We start from the raw sequence: 21,337 nt of genomic DNA on the forward strand, positions 1-21,337 counted from the left end.
GCAACATGATCAACATCGGGTGCCACACAAGTTTCAAGTGGGAGACAAAGTCTGGTTGCATTTGCAAAAGGAATGCCTTACCGGAGCCTATCGGGAACTCAGACCACTCCGATATGGCCCTTACACCATTACCAAGGTTGTGGGAGACAACGCATTTGAGCTCAGCATTCCCCCATTCCTTGGCCTGCACCCGGTGTTCAATGTCGACCGCCTTCGGCCATACTTTCCACCATTACTAGACACGTCCGACATTGCAGAACAACTCACACCCACAGAGTTAAATCCAGCTTGCATGGAACAAGCTGCAACTGATCGGATCATGGACACACAAATCAATCACACTCGCCAGCAGAATATCCAAATGTATCGAGTTGTCAAAGCAGGACAACTCCTTCACCAGGGCAAGTGGCTCACCAGGGACCAAGTGCAGCAAGAAGTTCCCTCATCTCATGGAGGAACTCAACGCAATGGGGACCATTGCTTCCTAAGGGGGGAGGAATGATCCAGGTGGATATTGGTGGCTACCCGCTAATTCCACTTGGATCCCCTCTAGTGCTTCTTACAGTTTTTTTCAGTTTCCTTAATTATAGCACAATTTACTATTTTTAGCTGTTTTTCGGGTCCTAAACTTCTGGAGCTGTTTTGAGGCCCTAAACGACGTTTTTTGGGAAATCCAACACTGATAAAAATCGTCTTTTTCGTCGTAGTCCTCAGAGAGATATTTCCAACAGGCTATCGTGCACGTAAAACGGAGATAGTACGACCAATTCGCAACCCCGGAAGTTGATGTACTAACTTACCCAAAAACGGGGCCCACAATTTGGCGTTTCATCTTCTAGGGTTAGGCTTTGGAATGTGAAGGGTTTTCAATTGTTTCTCAACAATAAATAGGCCTCCGAGCCTCATTGTAAGACAGTTCAGAGGCATGCAGCCACCACATCTCTTCTCAGAGATAAGCTACCATCGCCCTAGCTGGTTTATTTCCATTTCTGTTTGTAAGCATATTTCAGTATTTTACAGTAATGAATTGAGGTATTATTTCCGTTGCATATCTGTCTTTATGGTTATCTCTGCATTTTATTGCGTTCCTGTTTAAATCCGGATCACACCGGAAGGCCTCCAAAAGTGGTTGTAAACAAGCGCTATGCAGAGGGAAATCAGCACGATGCATAGGGGAAATGTTGCTCAGTTTGACCAAGTATACTTTGTTTTTCACCTAGCTTTTGACAGTTTGACTTTTTCTCCTTCTTAATGTCAAACTTGTGATGTAATTTAATGTAAATTGATGGATCATGATGTAAATATGTCAAATTTTCACTTAGGGAGGTACATTCATCTATCAAAAAGTTGTTTGAAACTGAATGAATCAGTTCCCTAGTTTCTATAGGCATGCTGTTCCACTGCCTAATTTCTAGTTCTCAGTTTAGAATTAGTTGGAACAACTCCTAAACAAGTGAGCTCAACCCCTAGAGGCTAGGATGAGTTATGGTTTGTCTATATCTTGTTATCTTTCAGTCATTAGCATGGTTGGACTTTTGAGAAAGCAAGGAGTTTTATTGTATACTCATATCAGCAGTTTTGGGTAAGGAATTGAGACCAGGGTTTGCAGCACTCTTTGGGATTCATGTGGCATTTTGTTTTGTTACAGTGCTTTCTTATGTAATTGTGAATTTACTTATGTGTTATGTATGCCATTATCTATCTTGTTTCTTCTTAACTAAATCAAACAAGAGTGAAGGTAGATCCATTGAAATTGTAGTGCTCTACCTAAGGTTTGCTTTAGTTTTTTTATGTTTTCAGTTGTTTGAAGAGGATCCATGGCTTTTCTTGCCCTCTTCAGATTCTCACTTGTCTGATCTCTCCATCTCATTCAACTTGAAGTGCCAAAATCAGTTGCCTACCTTGCCCCATTGAGATCTCTACAAGACTGAGCCTCATTCCCTGCACCCAAGATCTGCTTTTCCATTAGAGCCAACAAAAACATCATTTTATTCAATCAAACTCTTTGCACACATACCTGGCCTAAAATCAGTTAGAATATTAGTCATCTCAAGCTCTCATCGATCATATCTTGCTGAGATTGACCTGGAGAGAGCCCTCTCCCGACCTGGTAGGGCTAGCTACCAGGTTAAGCGTGGTTTGATGTTACCCTAGATCCTACCTTTCTCAGCCTGAGGTAGATTTAGGCCCTAACATAGTGGAGACCATACTGGGGAAGAAAAGCTTATTTGTTTGTTAGTGTTCTTGCTTTATAAACTACAAACGGAGCCTGAAGTTATGCCAGGAAGCCTTCGAACTGCACATTGCTTTGCGAGTGCATAAGTAGATAAAAGCTACTTCAGTCAATCTTCGGTCTAGTCTTATAAGTTGAACATTTGACTTGCAAATTGCCCTAGTAACATGTATCAAGTTCAGATCTGATTTTTGATGGTGGAAAATGATCAGACACTAGAAAGGCTAAAATCATTCACCTGGCGATTCCAAATCATTTTCGAGATTAGATCCAAAGACTCCACTGGAGGATGAACCTGACCAGCAAAAACATGAAAGGAAAATATGGACAGATCAAGTATTCAAGTTGGAATTTCATCCAAGACATTTTGTTCTTTGTTATAAATTATTTCTTCTCTTTTCCCGAGAATGTCAAGAAGGCTTTGCAAAGTATACTATGTTTGAGAAGAGATCCTCGGCCTGCATTTGATTCCTTCCCTTTGAAGATTGTAAATACCAAAGATTTGCATGCCTTTGAGCTTGATCAAGACCCTTCTTCTGAATCTTGTGATGAACCTCTTCAAATTGATGAGCCCCAAGAGACCAAGACCGATTCTATACCTTCTGTACATACCCTTATACCTTGTAAAATTCCAGATCAATACAAGCCTCTGATTGTACCTCCTATATTCCATGCTTTCCCTAAAAATCATGACCTATATCTACCAAGATTTGATGGTGAACATGAGAATATCACTGCTGAGAGACATGTATTGAATTTTGAGTCCTTTCTTGACATTTTTTAAGTTGATGAAGAAGATGTCAGTATTAGGATTTTTGCTCTTTATTTGCAAGGCAAAGTCAAGAGTTGGTTCAAAACCCTGCCTGATGCGAGCATCTCAGATTTCCAGCAGTTCATCAAAGTTTTCCTCGACAGGTGGGTGGTCAGACAAAACCCTTTCTTGATTATAGAAGAGTATAACTAGCTGAAAAGATTGCCAGGGGAGACAGTACAACAGTTTTCAGCCAAATTTAACCAAGTTTATTATTCGATGCCTGTTAATATAAGACCTCCTCCTGGATCTGCTCTCTTGCACTACCCGGGTGCCTTTGATCTAGAAATGGAGTTTCAGCTGAGAGAAAGGAACCTTGCAACACTTGAAGAGATGCAGAACAGTGCAATAGATGTAGAGGCTCATTTGTTGATCCGAAGGGCAAAGTTGAAGGAAGAAGAGATGAAAAACATAGATTCGGAGGAATCGACATCTCTAGAGGTAAAGCTTGACATTTTGGCAAGTGCAGTGGAAGAGATGATGCAAAGGATCACCACAAGGAATGAGTATAGTGTTCAAGCCCATGGCTCGCTGATTGAAGAAGAACAAGTTGTTGATCCAAAACATCTTCTTTCTTATCCCAGTTGTCGTAGATCTGATAATGATTGTCTTATAGATCATCTTGGAGAAGATAGATCTATTGATATGACATGTATGCTTGATGATGTGTTTTATACTAATGATTTGCCTCGATTTGATCAGTATGATGATGATTATGTTCTCCAAACAGAAGCTAATCTTGCAGAAAAATCAGTAGCTAGTTTGTGGGAGGAAGAAGTTCACTTTCAACAGCTCGAATACAGTGATCAGCCATTACATGTCAGCTATGGAAGTGAGGAGGAAAGTGAAGCAAATTTTGAAGTAAGTGAAGGATCTTTGTTGTTTTGTTTTGCTTCGTTTCAGTTCATTAGAGACAACATTCATGCAATCAGAAATCAACTGTCGACAAGTCTTGATTTGGACCATCTTGAGGGAAATGAAACCTTGTTCTAGACTTCTCATATCCATATTTGTAGCCCCCAAATGCCATTGATTGTCAAGTTGCAGATGGAGACTTGGAAGCTGGCCCATACGATCAAATGATACAAGATGATTCTGTACCATTTTGTTTTGAATCATTTCAGTTTCTGAAGGGAAAATTGCATAGTATATCTTCAAATGAGCAGCCTGTAGAAAGTCATGCAATCTCATTAGAACCAATATAAAATGGGTTGCAGCAGTCTTTTCAAGTTTTTCATGATCCAATAGCTGATGTGTTGGATAATGTCTATAGTCAAAGTCCTTTCCTATCTATGAGCTTGACAAAAGTATTGATACAAACTTGATCTGGCAGCCAGTTTCTTTGTCATTTTCAGCAGGAGTCCTGTCACAAAGCTCATATCAAAGTTTGGATTTATGGTATGAAGAGAAGAGAAGTAATCCATTGGATGAGTTAAGTCCTAGTGTACATGAATTTCGAGATCCTTATGCAGTGTTTTTGGAGGTGGATAGAGAATCCATAGTATTCAATGGATCTGCTCACAAGTTTTCATGGGAGTTGCCTCTCGGTAGTTCTCTCTTGTTGTTCATAAGCAAGCACTTGCGAAGAATTCAAACAACAGCCAGAATACTTACTTGGTTACATTGGTTGTTTCATTTCACTTGATTAAGTGATGAATGAAACTATTAGAGTAGGTTTTGATGAATAAGATCTACTTTGAGCATAATTTCCAGTTTTTCGGTTGTGTTTAAGTATCGAGTCAGTTTTTAGTTGAGTGAGAGTCAGTTTTTGTCGTCAAGTCATCAGTTTTCAGTCATGCATTTCAGCTTGAGTTTTTGACTCCATTGCCCAATGGATAAGGCACTGGTCTGCTCTCCTAAAGATCTGCCATTCTTGGCACCTCCAAGGAGCTACCATCCCCATTGGAGCCAATGTTAGTGTCAGTCTTTGCAGCCTTCCTCCAGTGATCAAACATTCTCTTACAAAGTGATTTCAAGGTTTCAAGGTCAAATTTGGTCACTAGGTATTAGGTCTAGGGTTCAATTTTACTCCTTTCAAAGTTGTCCAGATGTCGTTCCATGTCACCATTCAGCTGAGTGTACCATCATTCAGAGGGTTGCCATTGTCATGTCAAGTTCCAATGGGTCATTTTACACCTTGTTCATGCTTCAGTTGTGCCTAGGTAAGGTTCATTTCCCTCTCCTAGGGTTTTGAAGGTAATTTCTCTTGGATGGTCAAATCATAAACAAAAATTGTATCCTGATGTTCATACACCTTCCCCTACCCTTAATGTACCTTATTAAACACTTCCCATCACTGATATCCCTCAAATTCCTCATTTTCGCACAAACCCTAGTTTCTTGCTACAACTTGACAATTTTTTAGGCTAGGCCTGTGTTTTGCCCTTTTGGACCCCTTCCCCTCACTCAATCTTTGAAATTTCACTTTCCCTTACTTCCTAACATCCCTCCCTACTTCCCAAAATTTTCTCAAGAATTTAGAATCCCCTTATCCCCTTCATTTCACTTCATTTTGACAAATCCCTTCCTCCACATATCGGGATAGGTTTTACTCCAATGATGTTTATAAGAAAGAAAAGATGAATTTTGGAAAAATGAGAGAGGTTTTTTTCCAAAATAGGCCAAGGAAGAAAAAATCCTTCACTTTTTACACAGGTGTCATGGTTTTAGAGAAATTACAAAAATACAGTTGCCTCATGAGAATTGATGCACCTCTGAAGTGACTTTGGGAAAATCAAGATTTCTCCTAGCTTGGTTGGCCAAATGACTTGCTTAATGAGTCAAATGATAACTATACACAACTATATTTCCAATGAGCTATCATGAGCTCAATTTTGAGTTGAGGAAGACTTTCGAACGTTGACTGCAATAGCACTCTGCCTTTAGGCAGCCTCATTTTGCACATTTTGACCAGTCTTGGAAGATTTGATTTTTGATAGGGAAAATGAACTCCAAATTGAAAAATTATATTTGGGTTGGAAATTAGACTCAATAATATTTCCAAAGAGCTATCCTGCGCCCAATTTGGACACCGCCAAGGCCTCCAAAAGCCTCCTGCAAAAAGCGCTACGCACTGGGTTTGGTGGCGCGGCGCATAGGGTTTGTGGCGCGGCGCATAGAGCTACACACCATTTTCACCACAAATTCATCCATATTCTCAATTTGCTTGGTTTCCTCCGGTCCAAAGTAAGTCAACAACTCTCCAAATTCCAATGAAAGTGTGTCTTAAGATGTTTATGATGATTTAGTGAAAGGATTTCAAAACCCTACCTCCTTGCAATATTTGTTCAAAACATGATTACTTAGGGTTTGTAAATTTGTGTTTGTTGCCATCACTCCCTCACCTTTTATTCCCTCACTTCTTTTCTAGTTTCGTTAACCCATTTCACTATCCCCCATATCCCTAAATTCATTCACCCCTATCCCCAAACCCTATCCATATCCCTAAACCCTTTCATTCCCCAAAGCCCTACAACTAGCATCAAATCCTCCCCTCATCAGTCCCATTCATCTATGGAGCTCAAAAACATGCAAGCAACCGGCAAGCTGCTAAGAGAAGGAAAACCAAGTTGACAACACTTGAAAGGGAAATTCAAGCTGAGCATGAATCTTGGCTTGAGAGGACAAACTTGCACTTGGAGAAGATGCTGGAGAAGGCCAACAGAGAGAAAAAGATTTTGAGGCACATGGCCTATCATTACATGGCGAGAAACAAAGTCTGCAAGGCAAGAATCAGGAGCTTGAAAGCAAAGTTGAAAAGGGCATTGAGGAGGGGAAAGGAGCAAGATAGACTTCAGATATTGGCTGAGGCTTCCTTGGCCCAACACAACACTTGATGGAGAAGAATCAACCCAAATTTCAAAAAATTTGGGACACTTTTTGCATTTTTGAAAATTTTGGGCTAAAACACAGAATTTTCTGCCTATGCGTCGCGCCACCTAGCGCTCGCTTTTGATGGGAACCTCCAAATGACAAAAACTCAGAATTTTTGGATTTGGCATGGAAAAATATGCTTGCCTACGAATGGTCAAGAAATTTTGACAGGTTTTGAGCCCTCAAAAAGGTTAAAAACACTCAAAAAATGACCTTACTGCCCCTATTTTGACACACAAGAAGCAGTGTTTGGAGAACTAAATTTTGGAGGGGAAACTAGAGGCCAAATTCAAAAATTCCACTTGTGTTAGAAATTAGACAGACAGACCTTTCCAAAAAGCACACTTGGAGAAAATTTGGACACCGGGAAGGCCTCCAAAAGTGGCTAAAAACAGGAGCTATGCATAGGGAAATCAGCGCGGCGCATAGGGGAAATTTTGCTCAGTTTGACCAAGTACACTCTGTTTTTCGCCTATCTTTTGACAGTTTGACTTTTTCTCCTTCTTAATGTCAAAGTTGTGATGTAATTTAATGTAAATTGGTGGATCATGATGTAAATATGTCAAATTTTCACTTAGGGAGGTAGATTCATCTATCAAAAAGTTGTTTGAAACTGAATGAATCAGTTCCCTAGTTTCTAGAGGCATGTTGTTCCACTGCCTAATTTCTAGTTATCAGTTTAGAACTAGTTGGAATAGCTCCTAAACATGTGAGCTTGATCCCTAGAGGCTAGGATGAGTTATGGTTTTTCTATATCTTGTGATCTTTTAGTCATTAGCATGGTTGGACTTTTGAGAAAGCAAGGAGCTTTATTGTATACTCATATCAACAGTTTTGGCTAAGGAATTGAGACCAGGGTTTGCAGCACTCTTTGGGATTCACGTGGAATTTTTTTTGGTACAATGCTTTATTTTGTAATTGTGAATTTACTTATGTGTTATGTATGCCATTATCTATCTTTTTTATTCTTAACTAAATCAAACAAGAGTGAAGGTAGATCCATTGAAATTGCAGTGCTCTACCTAAGGTTTGCTTTAGTTTTTTGATGTTTTTAGCTGTTTGAAGAGGATCCATGGCTTTTCTTGCCCTCTTCAGCTCCTCACTTGTCTGATCTCTCCATCTCATTTAGCTTTAAGTGCCAAAATTAGTTGCCTACCTTACCCCATTGAGATCTCTGCAATACTGAGCCTCATTCCCTGCACCCAACATCTGCTTTTTCATTGGAGCCAACAAAAACATCATTTTATTCAATCAAACTCTTTGCACACATACCTAGCCTAAAATCAGTCAGCATATTAGTCATCTCAAGCCCTCATCGATCATATCTTGCTGAGATTGACCTGGAGAGAACCCTCTCCCGACCTAGTAGGGCTAGCTACCAGGTTAAGCGTGGTTTGATGTTACCCTAGATCCTACCTTTCTCAGCCTGAGATAGATTTAGACCCTGACACTTCCTTAGGCTAATTTGATACATTTTAACAATTGATCTTGAAATAGGTTTCAATTTCAAGGCCCTACCACTATCATCTGAAAAGTCCTATATGAAGTTATATGAGAAAAGAGATCTTTGTCTTCGATGAAAGTTAACAATAATTCAGAGATAGGGAACACAAAATCAATGCAACAATCAAAGAATGAAATCTTTCTCTAATAAATATCCTAAATGCACTTAATCTTCCTATAACAACATAAGAAGTTTCATTTCATTTCCAATGCTTATGATGATGCAATTATAGCTTCGCAATAACACTACTGATGCAATATTTTCACTTAAAGTAAACTAGAATGATCTTCTCCTTTTCATAAAATGCAAAATGAATATTTCACATACAACATTTTAAATGAAAAATTTCACAATTCTGGAGAAACAAGCATCAATCAAATCCAAAGCATGATAAATGAAACTAAAAACAACTTCTTCCCTGAATCGAACCAACCAAACACATAAAGCTTCAATCGTGAAACCAAGCAATGTAATCTATGCTTGGAAAGAGAAAAGAGACACTCGAAATAAGAGAACAAATGATACTCTTTTACTCATTCAATTGACTACAAAGCATCTTAGTCACTTCTGGGCAGAAGAAGAGAGTATCAGGGTAAAGACACACTAGCAATGGAATGGGAGAAATTCTAATTTTTCTAAACTCAGAGACCGGAGCAACTGCCTAACTGACAACTAGCAGCAATAGGCACAACCGGCACAACTAACCAATACTACAACTAGTGTTGATGGCCTGACCGGTGCGACTACCTAACTGAAAACTAGCGCTGAACAAGGGATTCAAAGAAAAAATAAAAACTAACTTCACACAGGGCCAGACTTAACACATCAGAGGGTGGGCTAAACCAAGCAAGCACACAAACCAAGCTAAATGAAGCTTTCTATTCAGGGAGAACATGGTCTAAACAAGCTACAAGGCAGAAATCAAAAGAGCAAGACACATTGGTCGAGATTTGGGGTGAACCCTAATCTTCACCTATAGGCATCGACGTGACTGCCTAACTGACAACAAGTGCCAGAAGGGGGTCGACGCGACTATTTTTTAGTATATCACACTGATCAGCGTGACTGTTAGCGAAATAAGTGTGTTGATCGAGGATGCAAGGAAAAAAATAAAAAATTTCAAAAGTTGGGACCAAACTTGCTACTATGAATTTCAAAGCCAGAGTAGTAAGCAAAGAAAAGCAGATAGAACTAGAGGGAAATGGAAAAAATAGAAAATGTCGCACAAAACCATGAAATTCCAAGCAAACAAACAGAAGGATTGGATCCCCAACGGAGTTGCCAATTTGTGGTGAAGTAAAATTATGAGTGCGGAAACAAACAATTCCTCTGGCCCGATAGCAGGTCTAGCCACAACCGATACATTCTATGGAATATTTCCTTTAGTCAGAACCAATTAAGAGGGCATACCTCTTAGTACGCTTATCCTATTTGGTGATGACCTTACTTGCTCACTCCATCTATTTCCCGTTTCCTTCTTCGAACACCTGAAACAAGTAAACAACAGAAAAGAACAACCGTCATAATAGAAAAATCGTAATTCAACTTACTTAAAAAGTCAAGAAACATTAAGCCATAAACATGTGAGATGACACATTATATAGGAAATCAATCGATAGTTGCATATATATTGAATCAAGAAGAGATTACAACCATTGTCTTGATGTTGTTGTTCTCCTCCAACAAAACCAAGTTCCCACACACTTCCGTTAGCATTCCATGATGGCCTCAATAATGATAGTTTTAAGGCTCTTCCCTTTAGGCTTCACACTAAACCAAATTCACACTTCTCCCTCACACACAACTAGAAAGCTACAACTATGAATAACTTGTTGTTTACTACAAACTTAATTAGCACTAACACACAAACATTAACACTTCAACACTAACTTGTTCTTGGGAAAAAGGAAGGTTTATATAGCATGAATGGTTGGGAGATGGTTCCTCTTCTCATGGGAGGATGTCTTATCTCTTGAGGTAGTTCCATCCTTATAGGGGAAAGGAGCGCAAATTGACATCCTCGACTTCATCTAGCTCAACCATTTACCAGACTTCTATTACGAAGCTTCTAGAGACGGAAGCTTCAGCTCCTTATTTAAAAAAAATTCCAAAAGAGGACCAGCGTCACTAAAACAAAGCTCAGTTGCTCCGGTCGGCGCTAGGGAAATTGTTAATCCCTGCATGTCGGCGCGAGGAGGAAAAGGGTCATTAGCGCTGGTCTCATAAACTAGGAAAAACAAAAGATTCTTGGGAAATGGTGCAAAAGGGAATTGTTCTGCTCATGAAGAGGGACACAATGGTAGTTTCTTCATGAAGGGAAAGCATGTAGGGTTCACTGTAGAGTTCCTTCAGGATCAAGGAATGGGGAGTACAGGGACAGTGAAAAAATGTTGTGTAACATCTAGTATACATGTAAACAACAACAAGTGTTCAAAGACATCAAGAAAACAACACTCGCACAAGAAAAAACACAAAAAGGGATAAAAATGCTGCAAAAGACAAGTTGAGACCACTTACCTATGAATAGTTGAGTTGGATGTGTCGAAGATTCATGGATATGCTATGGGATGTCAGAGCTCCAAGATCAATGTGAAGAAATGAGCTTTGAAGCGTCGAATAGATAAGTTTGAAGCTCATGATGTGCATGCCACAAATCTAGGAAAAAGCGACACTTGGAGGAAAGATTCTAAAACAATCTTTGCATGTAACCTCCATCTGCTAAAAAATCTCCCTAAAATCTAGGGATTCTTTTTTCATGTTGCCTTTTCTATTATGGGAAAAAGAAAACCATGCATGCAAGTCAAGTTTTCTCGGTCCCAGGTGGAACTGGTCAACCCAACTGCACATGCAAGAGCTTGCTCAAATGTTGGGAAAAATTGCGCATTTCTGGGACGGAGTTGGGTTGGATGCCCAGGAGATTTGCGCAATTTCTGGGCAGAGAAGCTAACTGCTACCAGGATTGCGCAATTCCTGGGCTGAGCAGCCTTGCTAGGAGGAATTGCACAATCTTCTAGGGGAAGATTCACTGGCATATTTACACAATTCTAGAGCTTGACAGGATGCCAGACAAAATTGCATAATTTCTAGAGGGAAGGTTGGTTTCCCTCTAGATTTGCGCAATTTCTTGAGGGAGCTACTCAGCCTGCAGCTGGACCAAGTCCAGAGAGACAGCCTGTGAGGGGGATGCAACAAGCTCTCATGGACAGGCTGTCATACTGCAAGAAAATCATTGAAGCCTGTGTACTTGATGAAGCAAGAGATGCTGTTATGAAAGGTTGGTAGGGAGGCTCCAAAAAGAAGCTAAGGAAAAATTTTGGAGGGTTTTTGTAGCCACTACAACAAGTCCTTCTATCAGAGATAGTTTCTCCCATCTCCCTTTTCCTTCCATTAAAGTCAAAAATTCATTCCAAACTTTTTTAGTGAATGGAAAGGCTTAAAAACAAATCGCAGATATCAAAAGTAACCGCACAAGGGAGTGTCTTTTGATCTGATATATTCATGTATTGCGTCTAATTCTTTAGTCCTTCTATCATACATATTTTCTCCCATCTCCCTTGACCTTCAGTTAATGTCAGAAATTCATTCCAACTTTTTTTGGTGAAATGAAAGCCTTCTAAATGTGAGGAGAGTATATGGACTTCATGCATGAGAGATTTGCGTCACTTCATCATTTGTTAGGGAAGTTTCATTTCATGAGATATGTGCATCCTTTAAGAGAATAAAATATCTATAAAGTGACAACAAATGACCATGTTTTAATAGAATTTCTATGAAAGTAATCAACAACACTTTATCTCTGTCTCTTCTCCAGAAAGTATTTTATTGTTGTATATATGATATGCAAGGCATGTTATCAAATGAATCTTGTATTTCATCTCGAGGGTACAATGTGGTCTCTTGAACAATACAAATACAAAGTCTAACCATGATATTCTTACAACTTCTCAACTTATGGATGCATTATCTAATTTTCTATTTGCTCGTTCGAAAAATATTTTGCTTCTATTTTTTATTTTATCAATTAGTCAGAGTGCATTTTCTTCTCCTTTTTTTGTCATATTTCTCTTGTTGTTGGTTGAAATTATCTCATATGCTTTCAACTATTAGTTTTCTTAAGCCTTTGGTTTCTTAATTTCATGCCAAGGATCCATCTTTATGTGCTAATTTCTTATATAAAATGTAGAATTTTAAATGATTTTCAGCACATGAGAATTAGGGATGTACCCCTAATATAGGAAAAGCATCAATCCAAGCCAAGAGGTAATCATCTAGTAACCTTTGGGCTAATTTTTTATTAGTTATCACTTGATATTTCTTGTTCGACGTCTTGAAATCATTGCTATCATATGGTGCATTTGTTAGTGATAACATGTAGGAACTAAACATGTGTTCAAATAATGCCATCATACATGTTCATTTTAACCAGCTCTCCGAGGCCCTCTTATAATAATGGAAAAAACATAGTGTGACCATTGATGGTCAAATTCAAATAGATATTATAGCTGATGGAGATTTAAACTGGGGAATCTATACTTTCATATTGGAGTTTCTTGGAATTTATTGATTTTGTTGAATTTAAATAATTACAAGAATGTCATGCTTCCATTTTTTGCAGCAATTCAAACAGTTCAATCTCACTCGTATGCATTTAAAAATATATATCCATTTCTTCCACCGAAAGGAATAACTTAATATCAACCAACTGTAGTTTGGTTGAATGTACATATATCTCTTTCTAATGTCCATATATATTGTTCCATTTCAAAGTTGTGGAATTTTAGTGAATTTTGTTTCTAGAAAGTACCGAGATTCTTTTGTGGGTGTTGTTCTGAATGATTTCTCTGATGCTCTGCTTTGTTTCTTTTCATAATCTTGGATACTTACATTTTTCTTGATATGTGGCATAACTTAAGCATGTCATCATCTATGATATATCTTTCAAAATCTATGACGTTAAATTACATTTATTCCATTCATGTTGGGTTTTTGCAAGTTATTGCACCATACTTTAGAAAAACCAAGACACAATTAATATTGATGCTTCTTGGTAAAGAATATGTGGACCCATCAGAAAATTCAACATATGGTTCCCTCGTAAAAAATTAATGTTTGTGAAGACATTTGCTACTGGAATCATGGTTCCAAAAGATTACATTTTCAAGCACCTGCAAGTATTGTACAAGATGCACACTCTGCAAGGCTAGAATTATTTGTTGTTTATTTTGCCAATGATGAATATGGAATGAGCTACAATTATAACTATGATCCAATAAAGGAATACATCTAGTTTGTGGACAACAAGAATTTCACAGTTGATGGCTTCCTAATGGATTTTTCTGTAACAAAATCAAAGGTTATAGGTAGGGCTTTCTTTGAACTTAACCTCCACCAATTTGTCCAATCCCATATCAATGTGGGTCTATAATTATTCTTATGTCTTTCAAGGACAGAGAATTTTTATAACAATAAGTATATATCACTTTCTGAATATATTTTTTTATTGATCAAGATGCTTAGAATTATACACTAATTAAATTTCTATGGATTAATGAAAATATAGATTTATATGCACAAAGCATTGTTAGTATATCCTCCAAAGCAAGTGAACAATTCACTTCGTATCCTGCTTGCTTGTTATTCATTTTTTACCTGTTCATTTTAGCACTCTCATATAGTTTCTATTGGAAATATTGAAAATCTAGAGTATTGTACATGAAATGATAACATTAACTATGATTGAACTGGTGGTTCTAGGAAAACCATTAATAATTTCTCATAGTGGAACTAGCCGTGACTACCCTAGTTGTATGGATATTTCCTACCGTACCGCCATAAGAGATGGAGCTGAGTACATTGATTCTGTTGTCTAAATAACAAAAAAAGGTGTTCTTATCTATAGGGAATCAATATACGTTATGATAGGAACAAATATCTTATCATATTTGGTGTTTTATCTATCTCACCTAACAACAACACCAGACATTAACAAAATGGTGTCAGATATTCACGTTTGATATTCAAAGATTGACACGTAATTCTAATCCAAGCTAGTTGAATCAATCAAAATAATAGAAAATCTCTTCCTAGCTTACCCTTTAATTTCCGTGTAATATCCAAACTTTCAAAAGCGTAATCATTTGAATTGTTTCTCAAATGATTGTACATTTTTAACTTCTCCCTCTTTTTATCAATAATAATTGAGACTTTAGCTTTATTAAATATAACAGGTTCATGGAATTAAAATATTGCATGGTAACAATTTTGTTTTGATTTCAAAGGGAAACTGATGTAATATTCTGATATGAATTCCTTGAACCGTGCAACAAACATTTACAACCCTTTTCATATAGATGGCTATAATCTTTTAGGGATTCATACAAAAGCTAATGTGGGGAATGCATGAACTTGTCTACTTTTTGGAATTTGTGCAGAGTCAAGGAAATGTTCATGCCATCATCAACATAGAGGTGAAATTTTTCAATCTCATTTGTAATTTGAGGAGTTACTATAAGCTATATCTTTTTTCTTGATTTTTTTCACAGAATGCATGAGCTATAGCATTGGAAACGAACCTTAGTATCATATAGGCCACTATTTCATCTCTAAACATGAGTAGTTACAATAACATGACTAACATGATCATGATACAATGTGATTTCAAGCATCTTAGAAAGTTTAAGCTTGTTTATGTTGCAGAAAAATCTTGTATCAACATTCCATATTCTACCATTGAGGATGTCAAAAAAATTCTCATGCTATAGTATTAAGGAGGAATGTGATTTGATGGCTTCTTAGTCATTTATCATAGGGTTCATCAATATTTTCCAGTGAATGCACCTTTATAATATGTCAATTTTAAAATTAATTTTCCTCGCTACCCTCACTACTATACAAGAGGGGTGCTTAATATGTTTATTTAAGATTAACCTATTATGCATTTTTTTAATCAAGGTGTATATATGAAATTTCAAGAATTGTCATAACTCACATACTTTCTCAAAGGGTGCCAGCTCAATGGAAGAGCATTTGCCTTATAAGCAGGGGGTTGGTGGTTCGATTCAACTGTGCCTTAAAATGAATTAATCAATGAGATTGTATATTATTTTTAATTAAATACTTTTTATATTGAATTATTTCAATGGTGACATGACATTTTTTTGGATTCATTTTTTTATATTGTGAGACAAAAGTGATATTGTATTGTCTTTAAATATATTTGTTTATTGTCTCTAGAGAGACATATAAAGACAATATCCCTTTAATCCCAACTATTGTCTCTAGAAAGACAAAAATGAAAATATCTCCAAGAGACAATAATGTTTGTGTTATGTATTGTCTTTATAGAGACATTTGTTTAAGACAATAATTTGAGATACTTGCTTAAAGACAATATTTAAGACAATATACAAGTTTTTTTTGGTCTCAAGTTAAGACACTTTATCTAAAAATTGTCTCAATTATTGTCTTAAAACCCCCTTTCTATTGTAGTGTAAATGTCTCTAAAATCTATGATGCTAATGTTGGTACACAGTTCTTGGTTCTTGTTCTTTCTTTGTGTTGTACATTTCCATCTTCGAAACTTGAAATCGAAAGTCTCTTGACCTGAAAATTTTACTCCCTCGAAAAGTGTATGTGTGATGCGTGTATAATTTTATTATTTTATGCTCATAGTTAGTATTTATTTCTTTTAAAATAAAAATAAAACATTGCTTAAAAATTAAATTATATATATATATATATATATATATATATATATATATATATATATATATATATATAGATATATATATATATATATATATATATATATATATATATATATATATATATATATATATGTTGGTATATAATATTTAAAATAAAATATTAATATTAATAAATATTTTACTCGTAATTAATATATTTATTAAATGTTATAATTTTAATTTTATATTAGCTTATTAAAATAGATTTATATTTTTATTACATGTAATTATTAAGGAATTTAGACTTCTGTGATCCATAACATTGTTTAGTAATCTTAGGCAAAATCACATAATCAATCTTTTGTCGACGCGTTTCGAACCAACCAGTGTGGTTCATCGTCAGGACAAGTTCCTGACGATGAACCACACTGGTTGGTTCGAAACGCGTCGACAAAAGATTGAATACATGTAATTATTTTACTTAAAAAATATATATTTTTGAAACTATATATAATTAATATATTTCATAAATATACACATATATAGAAATTATTAATGTACTTGTGCATTTTGAGTATAAATATAATATTCTAATTTTCATTTAGAATAAAATAGTGCTATATAGATTTGATTTATGGTGAGAGAAAAATAATTGGAAGTAAAAAATTTCAATTACTTCTAATAAAAGGGGATGAAAATCTAAATCATAAATAAAATATTTCAATATGTATGGTTAAGTAAAATATTCCAATATTTATATAGAGAGAGAGGAGGAGAGGCCACAATGTGAACCATATATTTTAGTGTCATATATATATATATATAACATAATTGAAAATAAATTATTTCAATGCCCATGTTGAGTAAAATATATCAATTTCCATAAATGAGAATTTCGTCTATGATCACCAAGAGTATTCACTAAGATAAGACTAACCTAGATCCATTTAAATCTATATCTACTAAGTGTTGGATATACCAAGTGTCAAGAGGGATCAAATCCAGGATGGTTTTATTATTAATTCTAATTATAAATATAATTATCAATTTCATGTTTTTTATTTTTTTTAGTTTTAATTTTATGTAATTTGAACAAGTCCAAATGTTTTATTGATAATTATTATTATTATTATTTACCCAGTCAAAATGTTCATTGGGACATTGCATCTCCCCATACTATTTTCTTTTAGATTTAATTTTAAAAATGTTATAAAATAAAATAAAACTAAAATATTTATAAAATATTTTTATTTTGAAATGAGTTATATGGTATGGGGGATTTACGCAGTGCATTATATTAGATATCATTTTTTGGGATTCAACTACGTTAAGTAAGTCATTCAAACGTATGACCATTTCCATGAGAGGTAGTCGTAACTGACTAATTTCTCATGATTTTTTGAATAGTTCACTTAGCACTCATTGCATCGGGTGATGCTCACAGGGGTGAAGAAGTGGGATTGAAACTAGTGAAATGTGGAGAATGAATCACATAGCATCAATCATCACTTCCGGGGCTTGCACCCGGTAACCAGGACTTCCCAGGAGGTCACCCATCCCAGAACTCCTCTGGCTCAAGCGCGCTTAACTGTGGAGTTTTTCCCCACAATCAAGCCCACTTAGCTTGCTACCCCATTTGCAAAACCTTAGCAAGTATTGTGCCTCATGAACCATTCAAGTAGAGATCCCTTGACTCTTTTTGAATTTAAGTATGGGGGATTTACGCAGTGCATTATATTAGATATCATTTTTTGGGATTCAACTGCGTTAAGTAAGTCATTCAAACTTATGACCATTTCCATGAGAGGTAGTAGTAACTGACTAATTTCTCATGATTTTTTGAATAGTTCACTTAGCACTCATTGCATCGGGTGATGCTCACAGGGGTGAAGAAGTGGGATTGAAACTAGTGAAATGTGGAGAACGAATCACATAGCATCAATCATCACTTCCAGGGCTTGCACCCGGTAACCAGGACTTCCCAGGAGGTCACCCATCCCAGAACTCCTCTGGCTCAAGCGCGCTTAACTGTGGAGTTTTTCCCCACAATCAAGCCCACTTAGCTTGCTACCCCATTTGCAAAACCTTAGCAAGTATTGTGCCTCATGAACCATTCCAGTAGAGATCCCTTGACTCTTTTTGAATTTAAGTATGGGGGATTTACGCAGTGCATTATATTAGATATCATTTTTTGGGATTCAACTGCGTTAAGTAAGTCATTCAAACGTATGACCATTTCCATGAGAGGTAGTCATAACTGACTAATTTCTCATGATTTTTTGAATAGTTCACTTAGCACTCATTGCATCGGGTGATGCTCACAGGGGTGAAGAAGTGGGATTGAAACTAGTGAAATGTGGAGAACGAATCACATAGCATCAATCATCACTTCCGGGGCTTGCACCCGGTAACCAGGACTTCCCAGGAGGTCACCCATCCCAGAACTCCTCTGGCTCAAGCGCGCTTAACTGTGGAGTTTTTCCCCACAATCAAGCCCACTTAGCTTGCTACCCCATTTGCAAAACCTTAGCAAGTATTGTGCCTCATGAACCATTCAAGTAGAGATCCCTTGACTCTTTTTGAATTTAAGCATGGGGGATTTACGCAGTGCATTATATTAGACATGTGGTATTGGACATGGTATTGATGAGGCATGGTATTGTAACAAATTCTATTAAAAAGTTAATAATATCCATGGTAAAATGGAGCTACATGTACATGATTAAGAATCTTGTTATATTGTAAATTTATTGTAAGTATTAAGTTTCTATGTGATTATTAATTAAATTTAAATGTGGTTATAGAATCATTATTTTACACAAGTGCATCTCCCCCATACCTTTTTTCTTTTAGATTTGATTTAAAAAATATTATAAATAAATTAAAATAAAACATTTAAAAAATGTTGACACACAATCTTTCTTACATTACACCTAACGCCATAGAACCTATGTGTGTCACCGTCTTGGCATTTTCAAGTCTTTTCAAGTAGGTGGAAGTTATTCTTTGGACAATCATGGGCTATTTGGTCTCGTCTATCTAACTTCCCTCCAAATTCCTTATCTTTTTCCATCTCTGCCAGCATTCCTACTCGACCTCCCTCCTTCTTTAGTTAAAGTTATCTCCCTTTTAGGTTATGCTTCCATTTGAGAGGATTTTTCTATCAAGACCAATACTTAAATGTAGAGGATGAAGATGTAAAAAGGGTCTTTGGGTGAAGTGCTACCCTCCATGTAATATCCCTAACGTAATAACTCGATGTAAAATCGAAGTTATGAATTAGTTATTAAACTAATTCTTGATTTTCGTAAAACAGAATGATGTTAGGGGATCCAGGGTGGAAATCAATGAATCGTGTACTAAGTCATGGAGGGCGAGGAGTCGAGGAAGCGAGTTGGTTATAAATCATGGTTTGGATTTCTTGGGGGTACTTTCTACTATTTTGACGTTGCAACTGATGGAGCCGGTCATCACCATTTTGGGGTTTCAGCATGAGTGCATCCACTGTGCCGTCTTTCTTTTTTGTACCATTTCTTAAACTATTGAATGCTTCACCGATGACTTGCCTAATCATCTGCGGGAAGCGAGTTCTGGTGGCAGGGTGCATAGCCGTCCAAGATGTGGTGCGAGGGAAGGATTCGTGGAGGCCATTTCTGCTGCGAGGATAGGATTCATGGAGGCCATTTATGCTGCCTGTCAGGATGGGGTGCTGACTGTTACAGTTCCCAAGCTTCCTCGGCCGGAGCTGAAGAAACGTATGACTATTAAATGGCACCGGTGTTCAAGAGATAATTCGAATATATTACACCATCAGATAAGTAACTGCCTTCTTTATAGAGAATAATAAGTTGTTTTTTATGGTTGGAAAATATCATGTGGTTGCCTTTTGTAGTTAAAGACTGAATATTTTATAAGTTTTCTTGGTAAGAAAATATTTCAATGCATGTAAAAGATTGATTATTTTATATGTTTCCTCTTGGTAAAGAAAATAGGGTTTTTACTTGAATAACCTAAAGAGGGTTTTTACTTAAATAACTCTAGTATGGGTAAATTCAATATATTACTACATGTAGAATAAGGATAAATATTCCTCTTGCAAAGAAAATATTTTACCGCATGTAGATAAATATTGAATATTATATATATTTTCTTAGTAGAGAAAATATACTACTACATGTAGTTAAAGGTTGTTATTACCATATCTAGGAAAAGATGACTATTATATATTTTTGCAACATTAAAAGATAAGTAACTTTTATTGTCTTTATATAACATGCATAAGTAAGAAAAGATAGGAAGAATTCTCTTTTCTTAAAAAGGGATTTTGTAGTCCTTTCCTGGAAGTGAATGTAGATTAAGAGGGTAATTGTGAAATATTCTCATGGGTAGAGAGAGTTCTCTTGAAAATCAATACTTAGACATGAGAAAGTATTATGTTGACATTCTTGAAAATAATATTGATGTTAACTTTCTTGAAAATATTAATCTCTTGAAAAGATTGTCTTACTACATGAGTTGGGTCGAATTCTTGATTTGGTGCATAAAAGGTTAAGTTAACCTTGTTATTGTTTCTTGATTCTTTAAGCATAAATATGGGTATCCATAACAATTTCTTGAAAGGGAAGCATGAAAAACTTACATATAGGAAGATAGAAAATGGGTATTATAATGACCTCCTTTAATAAAGAAGTATGTAACTGTTTACATGAAATGATGGTAGAATTCCAGAGAAGGGAATAGAAGGGCTATTATGATAAGCTATTGGATGCACAAAGTATAGTCAATAGAGATATATTCTTTGTATGGATTGAAGAACTATTGAGTCATTTTCTTTAGGAAAATGATATGTGAATACTTTTATGCTAACATAACTATTATCTTAGTTTCTTGTTGAATGAGATGTGTATGCACACAAGATTTGTGTTAGCTTTCATTAGAAAGGATATATATATTCGCATGCGGGAAAAGACTACAGGTTGTGTGAGATTGCTTTATATATTTGCATGCATCAAAAGTAATAGCTAAAGGACTAGATCTTTTGATAAAGTTTATGTGAATTTTCATGTAAGATGATTATAACTGATGTTTTAGTTAGTCCCTTCAAAGGAATGCCTTAGTGTTTTGTTCTCTAAGAATATGTGCTTATGTGAAGGGAAATGCTAGTTAATATGATTATTTATAAAGGTAATCATGATGTTAATGTTGATAATGATAACATGGGAAGGTAAAGT

At 36.1% G+C, this 21,337-nt stretch overlaps 1 pseudogene; it reads left to right on the top strand.

The window, feature by feature from the left end:
- Positions 1-19,779: 19,779 nt before the first annotated feature.
- Positions 19,780-21,337, top strand: part of LOC149183678 (benzaldehyde dehydrogenase, mitochondrial-like) — a 56,273-nt pseudogene continuing 54,715 nt past the window's right edge.

This window comes from Pinus tabuliformis, chromosome 3_2 (assembly GCF_031772625.1).
Source record: "Pinus tabuliformis cultivar Carrire ecotype Pingquan chromosome 3_2, CPIR1, whole genome shotgun sequence".
Taxonomy (NCBI): Eukaryota; Viridiplantae; Streptophyta; class Pinopsida; order Pinales; family Pinaceae; genus Pinus; species Pinus tabuliformis.